The following is a 14,257-nucleotide window of genomic DNA, read 5'->3' as shown; positions in this document are numbered from 1 at the left end:
AGGAAGAAGATAATCACAGTCTCCCTAGACATCTCACAGGATCACTGCTTACATTAAATAAGACAGCAAATACAAAGGGGGCCCCTTTGAGAAATTCAAAGTACTATGACAAAAGGAATTATTATACTAGAGAAACGTATGTTCATTTTGCCTTGCCCTAGCAGAAATCTGTTGTTGCAGCCTTTCCAGGCTGATTAATATTCCAGAGACACAAAATAATTTGAACAAATGAAGTAGAGACAGCCCTGGAAGTCGGGCGCCATGGCTATTTCCAGGAGATGACAAGACCATGCAGATATTGTCCTAAGCTGGCCTGAGTGTGCATGGCAGCCAGTGCCCGGGCAGGCCGTAAGAACGGGGGAAAGGGGACCTGTGCCCTCACCCGGCCCAAGTACAGGGTCCCTGGGAACGACCACACACCAAGTTAGAGGGAACCATCCTGGCACCACCACCTCCCACCCACGCCATGCTGGGCATGTCACATCACTCCTCTGAGCCTCAGTTTCCGTCCCTTCCCTTCCCCTTTCCCAGAGTTGTTGTGAGGATGAGAAGAGATCAGGGATGTAGAAGCTCTTTGCAAACTATAAAAAGCTGCATACATTTAGATGGTTGTTGTCATCATCATCGGTGTGCTTGTGCTTTAGTGGAATAAACCCATCTTTGAAAGAAAGACCTCTGAAAGTATTTTGTCTTGCAGGCCTCCTTCGGGTTCAACCCAAGCCAGTGACCGAGTGGTGTTTTTATCAGGAAGGCTGGCGGGAAACCAGACGCCACGTATCCTGCAGCGCCTCAGGATGCAGGCCACGCCCCTCCAGGGGGTCTGATCCCAAACCATCCCAGACTCCTGCCCTTGCCTTTTCTGCCCTCAGTTTCCACATGGCCCCAGGTCTCGGGGTGGCCTCGGGAAGGAGGCTTTTTTTCCTCTCTCTTGCTGGGAGCTATTAGGAAATACAGCAGGATTCAGATCCCCAACTGGAACTCCAGGCTATCCCCTTAATTGATTTCTTTTGTTTCCTTCAAGGGCTCAAAAGTGTGTCAACATCCATTTGGAGCTAACTTCCTCCAGGCTCACGCTGGCCAAGTTTCTTCAATTAATGAGCTGAGACTGAAATCGAGAGCCTCACTTTTCACAGCCACGGCAGGGGATTGACCTTGCCATGGTGATAAAAAATAAAAAATAAAAAAATGTTGTCAGTGCTGTGTCTGTGAAATATAAATTATTAAAAAGTGGACACGCCAGCTCTCCTGGGCAGCACGTTCTCGCTAGAGGCTATTGTTGAGCTGGGGCAGGACTTGCCCCTTCGCTCACTTCTGAACCTGCCTTGCATGCTATTTGTGTCTTTTCTCATGCTGGTTCCCTGCCTGGCAGGCCCTTTCTGGGACGCTTACACCTATTAAAACTCAGTCAGCCTTCAAGGCCCAGTTCTTTGGGTTTTTCATTCATTCAAACAATTATCAAACGCCTACTGTGTGCCAGACTCATTCTTCATTTATTCATTCTGTAAAAAAGTATTAGCGAACAGGACAGACACCACACTTATCCTCAATGTCTTGGGGGGACACAGACATTTAAAAGGTAACTAACATGACGTGGTGGGTGCAGGGCAGTGACAGCCATGCGTACAGGGTTGGGGGGTACTGGGAAGGGGTTCCAACTGCCAGAGAAAGTGCTATGTTTTAAAAGCTTTTATCGTAATGAAAAATTTCAAATATATACAAAATTAGACAAAATTTTATATGTACATGTAACATGAACATCACCCAGTTTCAACACCTATCACTTACAATAGTGTTTCATTTATACTCCTACCTACTTTTCCCACCACAGCCTTGGGTTACTTTGAAGCAAATCCCAGACATCAGAGTATTTTATTCATGACTTTGCAGCCCTTCTGATCTGTACCCCTTATTGGCCTTAGGCCAGCATTGTGTTGATAAAGGACCCACCCAGTCGTAGAGGAAGAAGCATCAATTGACCTTGACATTCAACAAAATGGAGTCAAATCTTACCTCCCATACCAATGTGCTGTGTGACTTTGGACAAGTTACTTAACCTCTCTGGCCTCATGCTCCTCATCTACAAAATAAGGATAATAGGAATGAGCTCCTAGAGTTGCTCTGATAATTACATGAGATTTAAAAATAAGATATAAAAAAATAGTAGGTTCTCCATAAATATTTCTTCCCCTGTCCTGGTTGCCCTGGATGAATATCAGAAGAGTTATGAAGTAGTTGAGGATGGTTGACTATGACAGCTTACCTCTGACATTCTAAGATTGAACTGGAGGTTTCTGGAGGTCAGACACCTCCTCGCGGTGGGGGCTGGCCCAAACGGCCGTGACAGTAGGAACTCTTCTCTGCCGCCAGCCTCCCTCACCACGTCTTCACATAGCGGGATCATCCACTGGCCACATTTCCACCATCAGGTTATTCCACTGATGATAGATGCTGCCTGGGTTTTGCAAACTCTAGTCATAAACCTGGCCGTGAATTTTGCATCTCTTAGAGCACCGGGCAGAGGGAGGGGGGCACTTGGCAAGGGGGAATGTGTGCAGGGGAACCAGGCACCCTCAGCTTGTTTTTGAAAAGGCTTGACCTGCTTCTGGCAACTGCTACAAGCACCAGACTCCTTCTCTATAGTCTGGGTGGCAGTGGTGATGAAGCCCCAATAACTGAGACAAATGTGGCCGACGCCGGGGCCTCCCTTCAGTGTCTGTGGCCGGCTTGGTCTTGGACCTCGCTGTGTGTTTACAAGTTCCCCTTTGACAATTCAGTTTTGAAGATGGGCTTCATTAAAGGGCAATTATAGGTTAAGTAACTTGTTGGCTCCCTGCCTAATGTGGAAAACTCGACTGTGACGATCAGATAAGTCTGAGATTAAGCAAGACAGCAATTGCTACTGAAAGAAGAAGCTTAGCAAGAGGATAAAAGACTCCCCAGCCATGACCTCATCCCAGCTGCCCCATCTGGGCAGGAAGTCTGGATTCAAGGGGCCAGCAGGCTCTGGGGACCTCTGGCACCGGGGGTGACCTCTTCAGGAAAGAGGGTCATGGGAGGCAAAGCGCCTTCCCATTGGGGTGGCAAGATTCCCCCTTTCTATTAGGCTTAACCCTCCTGGAGGCTTTTCACTGGGTTCCCAGGAGCCAGCCCAGCGGCTCTCTCTGGGGCCCCTGCTTGTACCTTGCTCCTTCCTACCACCTCACCTTTGCTTATATCCTCCACCCTCCCAGCTAGACACCTGGATGCCCTCTCCTTCCACTTCTCTGACTATCCTTGAAGATTTCCTAACCCAGAGGAATGACCTACCTCAAAATTCCTGGAGCACTTTGTATTAAATAGGAAGCTTTCAGGAAATGAAATAAGCTTCAGTGGCAGAGAGATTCCAAAACGAGCCGAGAGATCACTCTGGTGGGCACTCTTACGCACACTTTAGACAACCTTTTTTAGGTTCTAAAGAATTGGGGTAGCTGGTGGTGGATACCTGAAACTATTAAACTACAACCCAGAACCCATGAATCTTGAAGACAGTTGTATAAAAATGTAGCTTATGAGGGGTGACAGTGGGATTGGGAATGCCATAAGGACCAAACTCCACTTTGTCTAGTTTATGGATGGATGTGTAGAAAAGTAGGGGAAGCAAACAAACAGACAAAGGTACCTAGTGTTCTTTTTTACTTCAATTGCTCTTTTTCACTCTAATTATTATTCTTGTTATTTTTGTGTGTGTGCTAATGAAGGTGTCAGGGATTGATTTAGGTGATGAATGTACAACTGTGTAATGGTACTATAAACAATCGAAAGTACAATTTGTTTTGTATGACTGCGTGGTATGTGAATATATCTCAATAAAATGATGATTAAAAAAAAAAAAAAAAAACTCTCTAGGGCAGCCCCAGAGAGTTTGACACATGGTATGTGGCAGTTTGTTACAGCAGTCCTGGGAAAGCAGGCCTGACTACCCAGATCAAATCTCCACCATGCCACTTCCAAGCTGTACTGTCTTGAGCAAATCTTTATCCCTGGATGAGCCTCAGTTTATTCACTTGTAAAATGGAATTAATAATACCTGCCTCACGGATATTGGTGATGATAGCTCAATATTGTGAATATAACGAATACTACTGAGTTATGCACTTAAAAGAGGTTAAAATGGGAAATTTTGAGTTGTCTATTTTTTACTACAATAAAAAGTTGAAAAAAAAAAAAAAAATAGGAAGCTTTCTAATTATGCATCAGAAAACCCCACCACGTATGCAGAGAGAGGAATTTATTGCCTCATGTAACCAACAAGCCCAGGGGTTCTGGCTTCAGGCATGGCTGGATCCAGCGGGTTTAAAGCATTCCCTCTCCTCTGCTTTCTTCCTCTAAGCTGCATGTTCTGAGGAGTGATCCCTCACTCTGGCAAGTGGCCACTAGCAGGTCTGGTCCAGCATGAAAAAAATAAAGTCTAGTTTCCTAATGATTCCTGAAAGGTCCTAGGAGATGGTCTGATTGGGCCATATAAGCCCTGTGACTTGGTGGCCTCAGTCCCTTGATTGTATGTTCTTGGGGCACATACATGTTCCACCCCCAAAGCAGGTAGGAGCCCAATGGTAAGTGCATGACCTACGGGTTAAGGAGGGGTGGATCCTCAAAAAGAAATCACAGTGTTGTTATCAAGGAAGGGAAAATAGAGACTAAGCAGCCAAAATTCTAACCAGCACACTTTTGTTCTCTGCTGTGCATTTAAATGTTAGCTGTGTGAAAATCCTCTCTCCCCAGAGAGATTTTTAATTCCTATAGGGCAGTGGGTCTCAAAATGTGATCCCCAACCAGCAGCATCAGCTGGGAACTTGTTAGAAAGACACATTCTGGGGCCGTGCTCCACAAAGATTGAATCATACACTCAGTGGTGGTGGTGGTGGGGGGGGTGTGTGTCAGGAAACTGTGTTTTAACAAGCCCTCCAGGCAATTCTCCAGGGTTTGAGAACCACTGCTATGAGGCAAGGACTGAATCTCATATTCCATTTGTCATTGACATTCAATACTCATTACATGAAATAAACAAACAATGAATGCACAAAGGGAGGCCCTTAGCTGCTCCTGTGAAGAAAGACATTCATTACTTAAGGTCCATTTGGTTGCCAGCAACAGAAACCTACTCTAGCTGATTTAAGCAAGCATTTAGTCTTCCTTTGTTGTTCTACAGGCACATGGTACATGCTTAAAAACAAAAGTTACCTATAGTGATTCCTCTGTGCCAGGTACTGTGCTTGGTGCTGGTCATTGGTGGTGACCAAAGACATACCTGCTCTCTGCCCTCTGGAGCCCAGACTGACATTAATCAAAACATCAGACAAATTAAAATGTGCAACTCTGGGAAGTGCCAACAATGAGAGATGCTGGTAAAATATGAGACTACGTTAGGGCAATTTGAGCAATTCAGGGACATAGGAAAGGCAGAAACTGGATTTGTAGGAAGCTTCTGGAATGCCTAAGGAAGCAGAGGACAACCAAGTGCTAGGCCTTGGGACAGCTACATCCCGGGCCGCTCAGAGACCCCTGCAGCCAGGGCCGGTAGACTCTCCGTCCAGGGCTCTCATTGTCAATGTTTTTTCTCAAGGCCCTCAATTCAAGTATCAAATTCTGTCGGGGGAAGAAATGGCTTGGCCCTATGAGCCAGGCTCAACTGTGGCTCACTTGGCCACAGCCAAGCAGACAGGGGAAGAGCCCAGCCAAGGGCTCTAGAGTGTCGTCAAGAGCCAGCATTATAGAGCGACCAACTCGTCCTGACCTGCCTGGGACTTTCCCAGTTGTAGCACTGAAAGCTCGTGGTCCCAGGAAATCCCTCGTACTCCAGCGCAGTCTGGCTCCCCTCAAGTCCCTGGATTCCTTGGGTTGGGGGCTGCATGGCTCTGTCTCGGGTCAGTGCCATCCTAGCTCTGCCTGGATGATATTCAGGGGGGCAGTGTGAGTGCCGGAAGAGCCAGGGACAGGGCATGGCCAGCCTCAGGCTCCCAGCACTCCTGGAGGCCTCGTACAACACACTGGACTTCCCTGGGCGTCCCTTTCCTTATCTCCAAATGAGAGGGTGAGGAGTTTGGATTCTGGGATTCTGGAGTCTGCATTTGTATGACACTTTAGGGTTGGTGGAGCTCTCTGCTCAGCCCTGGGTTGGGGGCTAGGGCAGAGAGCAGGGAAAGAAAAAGGGTGGTTCCTGCCCTCGCTGACTCTATAGTTCAGTTACATGAAGAACAGTGAACTCACACAGGTGACAAAGAACTGTGCCAGCAGCTCATGATTCTGGGTCAGGTGCATGACACAAACTCAGTGGTTCCATAAGCACCAGGATACCCCAGGAGGGCTGCCTGGAGGAGGTGGGCCTTGAAAGGGGAGTAGAATTTGGGGAGTGGGGAGAACACTAGTGGAGGAGCTGGAGAAACTGCTGAGCAAAGGTGTGGAGGCCGGATTTCGCCAGTGTGTTTGAGGAATGGTGACAAAACTCCCTGGCTTTCTCTTGCTGGATATGACGATGGTGGGGCCTTTTGTTCCACACCTTGTAAACTTTTGCTTCTCCTGCCCAAGACAGCTGCTGGCCTGTTTTGTCAGTGGGTACTCAGAATGACAGCCGTGAATGACAGGGATTGGAGGGAGAGACTGGATGCTGGCACTAAATCCCCCCTGTATGACTGGACCCATCTCCCCCAGGCCCAGATCCAGGTCAGTAGCCCCGTCATGTGGTATTTAAGGGGGTCTGGCTGTGGATCTGGACAGCTGGGTGGGGGCAGGGAGTGAGGAGTCCTGGGCCAGTGCAGGGGAGGGAGTGTGGCCAGCATCTCTCATTGATTCATTCATTTGTTCAATCAACATCCAAACATTTACTGAGCTCTTCTCTGGGTTAAGGCCTGTTCTGGATGCTGGAACTGTAGAGGCTCCATATGTCAATTTGGATTGTTCTGGATGTCAATCCCAGGCCATTAGTGGGTTTATCCAAACCCCTCATTTTGCATATAGGAAAACTGAGGCCCAGATCCAAGGCACAGGGGACATCAGTGGCTTAACTAAGACATGCTGGAGGCCAGGCCTGTTCTCATCAGCAAACTGGGAACGATGTTGCGAGACTGGGGCCTGAATGGACCACACCCCAGCTGGCAGGGAGAGGGACAGGAGGGAGAGGTGCAGGGGGCTGAGTATAGCTTCAGGGGCTGGGAAGGGTGGATCACAAGGCAGATGCCCAAGAGTGGAGCAATGAGCAGCAGGTCAAATTCAGACAATTAAAAACAGGCCGAGTTCAGCAGGGCAAAGGTATCTGGGAGTCTTGCCCAAAACAGAATGGGGGTAAAGAGACGGCTTCGCTCTAAGAACAGGCACTGTGGTCAAATCCAGAGGGGTCAGGTTGCAGCCTTGGAGAGACGATGTGCAAGGTCCCCTCTCCAGTGGCAAAAGGGGCGCTGCTGGGTCCCGGGGAGGAGCCAGCTCTGCTGCAGCCCCTCCTTCCAGAGGCTGCCACTGACCCTGGCTGAGCCTCAGAACGGACCTAGCACAGGAGAGGGATTGGAGCAAACCAAGGGCCAGCATTCCTCGACGTGCCACAGCCCATCAGAGGTGGAGGCCCTCAGCTAATAATTGCAATAGCAATAATCATAGTAATAAGGGTAAGGAGAGTTCATGTACCCAGCACCTGGCACTATGCCAAAACCTACATGCTTTAGCTTGGTAAACCTGGCAACAAGCATACCCCATATCACAGGTGGGGTAACTGAGTCACAGAGTAGTTGCATCTGTGCTCTAGGTCACACAGCTAGCAAGTGGTGGAGCTGGATTTGAACAGAGGCAGCTAGATTCTAAAGCCCATGCCTTGAGAGAATCCCCATCCTATCCTTTACATGTTCTAACTTTTTAATTATGTACCTTTTCAAACATACATAAAAGTGGAGAAAACAGTATATTGGTCCCCAATGTACCCATCATGTGCCTTCAATGTTGATCCACATTTTGCAATCTTATTTAATCTCTAGACCCCACTTTTTTTAGGAGGGGGCCCAAGTATTTGAAGCAAATCCCAGACATCATGTCATTTGAACCCTAAATACTTCAGTATGTGTATCTAATGGATAAGGATATTTTTATTTCACATAACCATGATGCTGTTATCACACCTAACACAATCAACAATGGCTTCTGTTTATCATCTACTTTCCCAGTTCAGGATCAAATTTCCCTGATAATCTCCAAGATTGGTTTGTTCAAATCAGGACCCAAACAAGATCCACAGTTTGCATGAAGTTGCTCAGTTGCTGAGTCTCTGATTCTAAACCGTTTCCCTCCCCTCTTCCCCCATGCCAAGGATCTGACTTCCCTTTTACAGTTGGGAAACTGAGGCAGTGTCCAAGGTCTCTCTGATAGCAAGGGGCAAAACCAGGCCTAGAACGCAGCCCCACCTGTTCCATCACTGCTCCCCTCTGACAAGCCAGACCCCCTCTCTTATTTGTTCCCTTCTACTTTTGAACTAGCAGAGAAGTTAGCAAGAGCGGGCATCCTCAAGCGTTGTGAGTTCTCAGGATATAATTCACTTTAATCTTTTAAGCATTTGACAGTATTTGCTCGAAAGAAGGAGCAACAAGTACATAATTATTGCACTAATTAAGCTGCCAAAAACACAAGCGTGCGGCAAGAGCACCTTTGAATCGGGAGCCCACAACGCATTAGCATCTGCTGTAAGCTTATTAATCACCTAACAGGCAATTAGCAAGCTGTTACTGTTTGAGGCTGCTATGTAAATAAATTCTTGGGTTAATTTCTTCCTCTGATAATAAAGAAAACATTATGAAAATTAGCTAAGCGACAATGTAAATGATCTTCACTGTTAATTATATGACGGTGTTACATATGCAAGGACCCCAGTGCCGATAGGGTCCCAGCTTCCCATCGCCCACCCCCAGCCCCCACCTCAGCTCTGCTGCTTTAAAAATAAAAGTGTTGACACAGGTAATGGGGAGGGGGGAGCGTTGGGGACTGGAGTCACAGCTGTTTGCTTGCGGCTTGCCCAGAGCAACTGCCAACGCTGCAAAGCAAGCAGGCATGGGGTTGTTTGCTCACCTGAGCGTCATATGGCCCTGGGCTGGACCTGTGACCCCGGCTGGCAGGAGGGGAGCAGGGACGGGGCAGGGGAGCAGGGACGGGGCAGAGGACCAGGTCTGAGGTCCTCCCCATCCCATGGCGGCCAGTTCTCAGAAGGCTTGCCGCTGTGCTGCATTCAAGCCTCCCAGGCTCATCATCACCATCGAGCAATTCCTGGGCACCTCCTGTGGGCCACCTGGGTCATCCAGCGGCTCCGGTGTGTAGTGTGAGGCAGGGGCAAACCCTGGCTGTCGAGTTCAAATCCTGCCTCCACTGCTCAGTGGCTGTGTGATCAAGGACACAGCCTTGGTTTCTTCATCTGCAAAATGGAGATGATTGTAATAGCACCCGCCTAGGGTTGCCATGGAGATCACACAGGTAATCCTTGTAACATGCTTGGTGCACAGCCCACCCATGGGAAGCATCGGAAGCATGCTCACTGTTAACCCCATCATTCATCAGCTCATGCAGACAGAGACTGATCATCATGTGCCAAGCCTGTGACAAGTGCCAGGAGCCCAGTGGGGAAAAGGCATGGACCTGCCCACCCAGGGTCTGAGCGAGATGGGCAGGTGCGTCACAGACCACGTGCCGGAGAAGAGACAAACTGGGACCCACAGTGGTGGCAGAAGGGATGGTGTGGGGGACAAGAAGCCAGCATCCAGCTTCCTGGAGGCTGTAGATCCTGGGCATTGTTTCTGAACAAGTCCAGAGGGGCATGATGTAGTGGAGCAAGGATGGGCTCTGAAGTCAGGCAGCCAGTTCATCTTCCCTCTAGGAAGACTGAGACAAGACGAGGGAAGGGAAACACCTTGCACACGACCTGCTGCAGGTGGATGCCCAAGAAGCATGGCTCCCCTAAATTGGAAGATGAGGGGCAGGCCAGAAAGGCTTTTTTCATGAGGGTCTGCCCCGCAAGTGCTTAAACGTCCCCTGGTAAGGGAGAGGGGGCCCTTGTCATGCTGTTGAGAGTTGCCCAGATGCTCTCTATATAACTTATAACTTAAAATGGGAAAATTAAAACTACAATGAAATACCGTTTTCTATCTATCAGGTTGGCAAAGATCAGGAGGGTGATAATGTACCTTGTTGGCAAGGATTTGGTGAAACAGGCACACTCCTAAAGTGCTGGTGGCGTGAAATGGGCACAACCTCTGGGGAAGGCAATCTGGCAACATTTACCGCTACTACATATGCATATAGCCTTTGACCTGACTTATCCATTTCTAGGTATTCAGCCTTACCGATAAATATGCAGAGTTGCAAAATGACATGTGTACAAAGATATTCACTGCCATAGTGATTTTAATAGCAAATGATTAGAAACATCCTAAGTATCCATTAAGAGAGTTCTAGCTAAATAAATTATGGTACATCAGTAGGATGACATGCCAGGCAGCCATTCAAATGCATGAGACAGTTCTATGTGAGCTGATAAGGAAAGATCTCTGAGATAAGTTGTTAGGTTAAAAAAAAAGCCAGGTGGTATAATACAAAAATGTGTGAGTGTGTGTATTTCTTACACATATATACAATATGCTTGTCCATGCATGGACTCTCTCTCGAAGCCCTCACAAGAAAACTATTTTGCCTCTGATGGGGAGGACCGGAGCAGGGATAAAGGAGAGAGAAGGAGACTTAGTCTCTGCTGTACATCAGGCCCCAGATCAGAACGTTCGGACCCTCTCTGCCCTGCCTGGCTCTTGTTCCAGCCTCCACAGCAGCAACCAGCCTGCTTAAGCACCCATGCATTTGCCTCCTGCTCATGCTGCTGCCTCTCGCCTCCGCAATAGGGCGTCCCTGGCGGCATTACCACCCCAGGACCACACCCAGGGCCCACTCACCCCAACCCCAACGCAGAGGAGAAGGCACCTCTGGACAGCAAATCTTTGGTCAGTTGGAGACAGAGCCTGATGGGTCATGTCTTCCCCGCTTGTCCCCTGCGATGACAATCCTAGAATAGAGTTTAATTCAGCTTCTCCAGGAACAGTCACTGGGGATTGAGTTATCAGTTACACTAGCTGCAGCCAGCTCAGTAACATGTCCTCAGATAGGCTCTTCCTCCTTCCCTGACTCACTCCTTATCCTTCTCTCATACTCCCTAGGATTGCACTTCTTAATAAAGCAATTGCACATAAGCTCTCTGCCTCAGGCTCTGCTTTCTGGGCAACTCCAGCAAAGACAAGCCATTTTGTCTCATGTGCATGTACCTACTAATAAATATGTACATGTCTAGATGCTAATATGCACTTTGAGTCTCCAAGAGGGGGTTAGAGTATAGATAGTATACATTACATTTCCTACACGTTTTTGACTTTGGACCCCTTTTTACAGGTAATACCTGTCAACTTCCTGGCACTCCATGGGACACAGTTGATTAAACACTACCCAGCCCCATGCTGCTCTAAGACCCAGTTCTGTGCTATGGGCCACACTGGACCAGCCTCTGCCTCTATCCCATGACAACCCCTTGTGACCTGAAGATCCCACTCCTGCCCCTTATCCTGCTCTTCTTCTGTCAGGCTCCCAGACCCCTCCCCAGTCCAATAGTCTTCAGACCTTAATGTGCTGTTTCAGCCGCAATACCCAGAAATAAACAAAAGTCTTTGAAGGTGATTGATGAGCATAGACAAAAGGGAGGTTGTCACTCCCCCGGCTCTGACCGTGTTGCCTCTGGCCGAGCAGTGGATGAGGGCGAGGCCTCCCTGTTAGCGCCGGATCACACGGCTGCCTTGTATTGATCTCAGGGTCAGCAGAGGCCCCCCAGGTCTTTTACACGAGTGGCTGCAAGCCAGCCTCCTACATCCTGTACTTAGGCAATCGATCTTTCAGAACCTGCAATACAAGGCAATACACCCATCCCCGTTAAGCTCCGTCCTGCTAGAATCAGCCACTTGCCCAGGCCTGCCAGGATCTCGGCGAATCCTAAATTGGTCAGCACAGCACAGGGAGGTGGGATCTTTAGGCTTAAGACTGTTTGCTGCAAACCAACATGTGTCTTTGAACAAATTCTGCCCCTTCTGAGAGTGAGAAGTGGCCATCCCGAAGTCTCTCCCAGCCCAACACCCTGCGAAACTTACCTAAGCTGGTGCTTTCCCTCCCAGCTGTGACAAGCTGCCCTCCACGTCCACACCCACTGAGCTGTGATGCCTGCACCTGACCAGTTCAGGGCCAAGGAGGGATCTTGAAGGCAGGTCAGCAGTGACCTCCCTCTAGGTTGATATCAAACCATCTGTCTACCCATTTTGGTTAGGTTTGCAATGAGCTATGAAACCACTAACTGATTTATGATCCAGCTTGCATTTTGGTTCATCTTCTTTTTACTCTTCTGTCTTTTCTCCTCAGTTGTCTCATACATGTGAAAATATCTAGTGCCATGTCTGGCCTGCAGTCTCTGTGAAGTATGTGCTTGTTTCTTTTTTTCTCCCATCTCATCCCTGCTATGAATATGTATCTGCTTCAGCTCTCCTGTCTTCTTTTGTAGCAGATCAACTGTGTGACTTTGAGAATGGACATGGGCTTTGTGACAATGACATGGGCTGAGCGGTCCCCAGTGGTCCCCAGGGGCCTTTCCTCTGGAAAACTCCATACAATTAAACTCTAGTTGATCTTAGACCAAGAAAAGAAATTATCTAACTTGTTTGGCCTTGGTCTTGGGCTAGGAACAGTGTTTTGTTTTCCTCCTCCATGTTTCTAAATCCCTTACCCCACTACAAGATCACTCTGAACATCTCTGGAGACTTTTCTCCAAGGGTGCTTTGAATATAGATCCAAGAAGTGATAAAATGGTTTTAAATAAAAATAAAATGGAAATTTATCTTCCAATATATTTATTTAATAAGTGAACAAAATGATATTAATTTGCCTAAAGAAAACAAAAGGAGAAAACATTGGTCCTTATTAATGAACCGGACAAAATTCTCCCACTAAATTACTGGGAAGGTTAAAGGCAATAATTTTTGTGGTATCTCTTGGCACATTAGAGGTATTTAATCTTTTGCTTTTCCTTTTTTATGGCAGGGATATTGGTTCCAGTTATTCAAGTGTTGGAGCTGAAGAGGGGCCTTAAAGTTCTGCTAATTGATCCCCTTTTTACAGGTGAGGACACTGGAGACCCAAGAGGGGAGAAAGAGACACAGCTAGGGGCAGAACCATCTGTGATCTCACCCTGCTGCTCATAAGGTGATAATAATAGCTAACATACACTGAGTGCTTACTATGGGCCTCCATGACAGCCTCATGAGGAAGGGGTTACTTTTCTAAGTTTAAGGATGGCGAATTGTAGACACAGAGAGGTTAGGTGACTTGCTCAAGGTCACACAGCTGCAATCCAGTAGGGTGGTCTGAGTCTGTGCTCCGATCCCTAAACACACTGTCTCTTCAACAGCGTCAGAGGCTACAAACCCTTCAGGACCCAAAGGGCTGAAGTTCTGACTGGAAAGAGCAGTTAGCCTTCAAGGTCAAGGTTAGCCTTTCCAGAACTCCCTGCTTCTCTCTTGTCCTCCCGTAAGCTACTGTCCACGCAGCTGCTGGTACTGTCCTTGTCGACTATTAGCCTGGCAATGCCATTGCTCTGGTCAACCCCTTCCAGAGGGTCCCCATCAAATAGGGAATAAAAGCCACACACTCTTCCACATCCCTTGTGGCTGCCACTGCATGGCCCCGACCTGGCTCTCCAAGCTCTTCTCACTGCCCTCTGCCACGCTGGCCTCCTGGCTCTTCCTTGAATGGACCGAGTTCATTAGCTACTCAGGGACCCCACACTGCTGTTCCTTCGATCTGGAATGCTCTTCCACTGGGTTTTATTCAGTTCTCTGTGCAAGCACCACCTCTTGAGAAAGGCTTTTCTTGAGCCACCAAAAGCTCTCCTCTCCTTCTTCCTACTACCATTCTCTATCCCCACTGCCTGTGGCACCGATTTACCTATCTGTTCTTCCCTCTGTTCATTGCTTGTCGCTCCCACTAGCAGGTGGAAGTGCAGTGAGCACATCACTGCCCTCCTAATGCCTAGCACAGTACCTGGCAAGTGGTAGGCAGAATGACTAGATGGGATTACCCAGCTCTTCCTGACTCCCAGGCCAGCGCTCACCTCTACTCTGGATGAGAGGACTTAACGTAGGCAGGAGGTAGCTGCAGTTTTGCAGCTGGGCTGCCTCAA

Source organism: Choloepus didactylus, chromosome 4 (genome assembly GCF_015220235.1).
Source record: "Choloepus didactylus isolate mChoDid1 chromosome 4, mChoDid1.pri, whole genome shotgun sequence".
NCBI lineage: Eukaryota > Metazoa > Chordata > Mammalia > Pilosa > Megalonychidae > Choloepus > Choloepus didactylus.
This window is presented reverse-complemented; position numbering follows the sequence as displayed.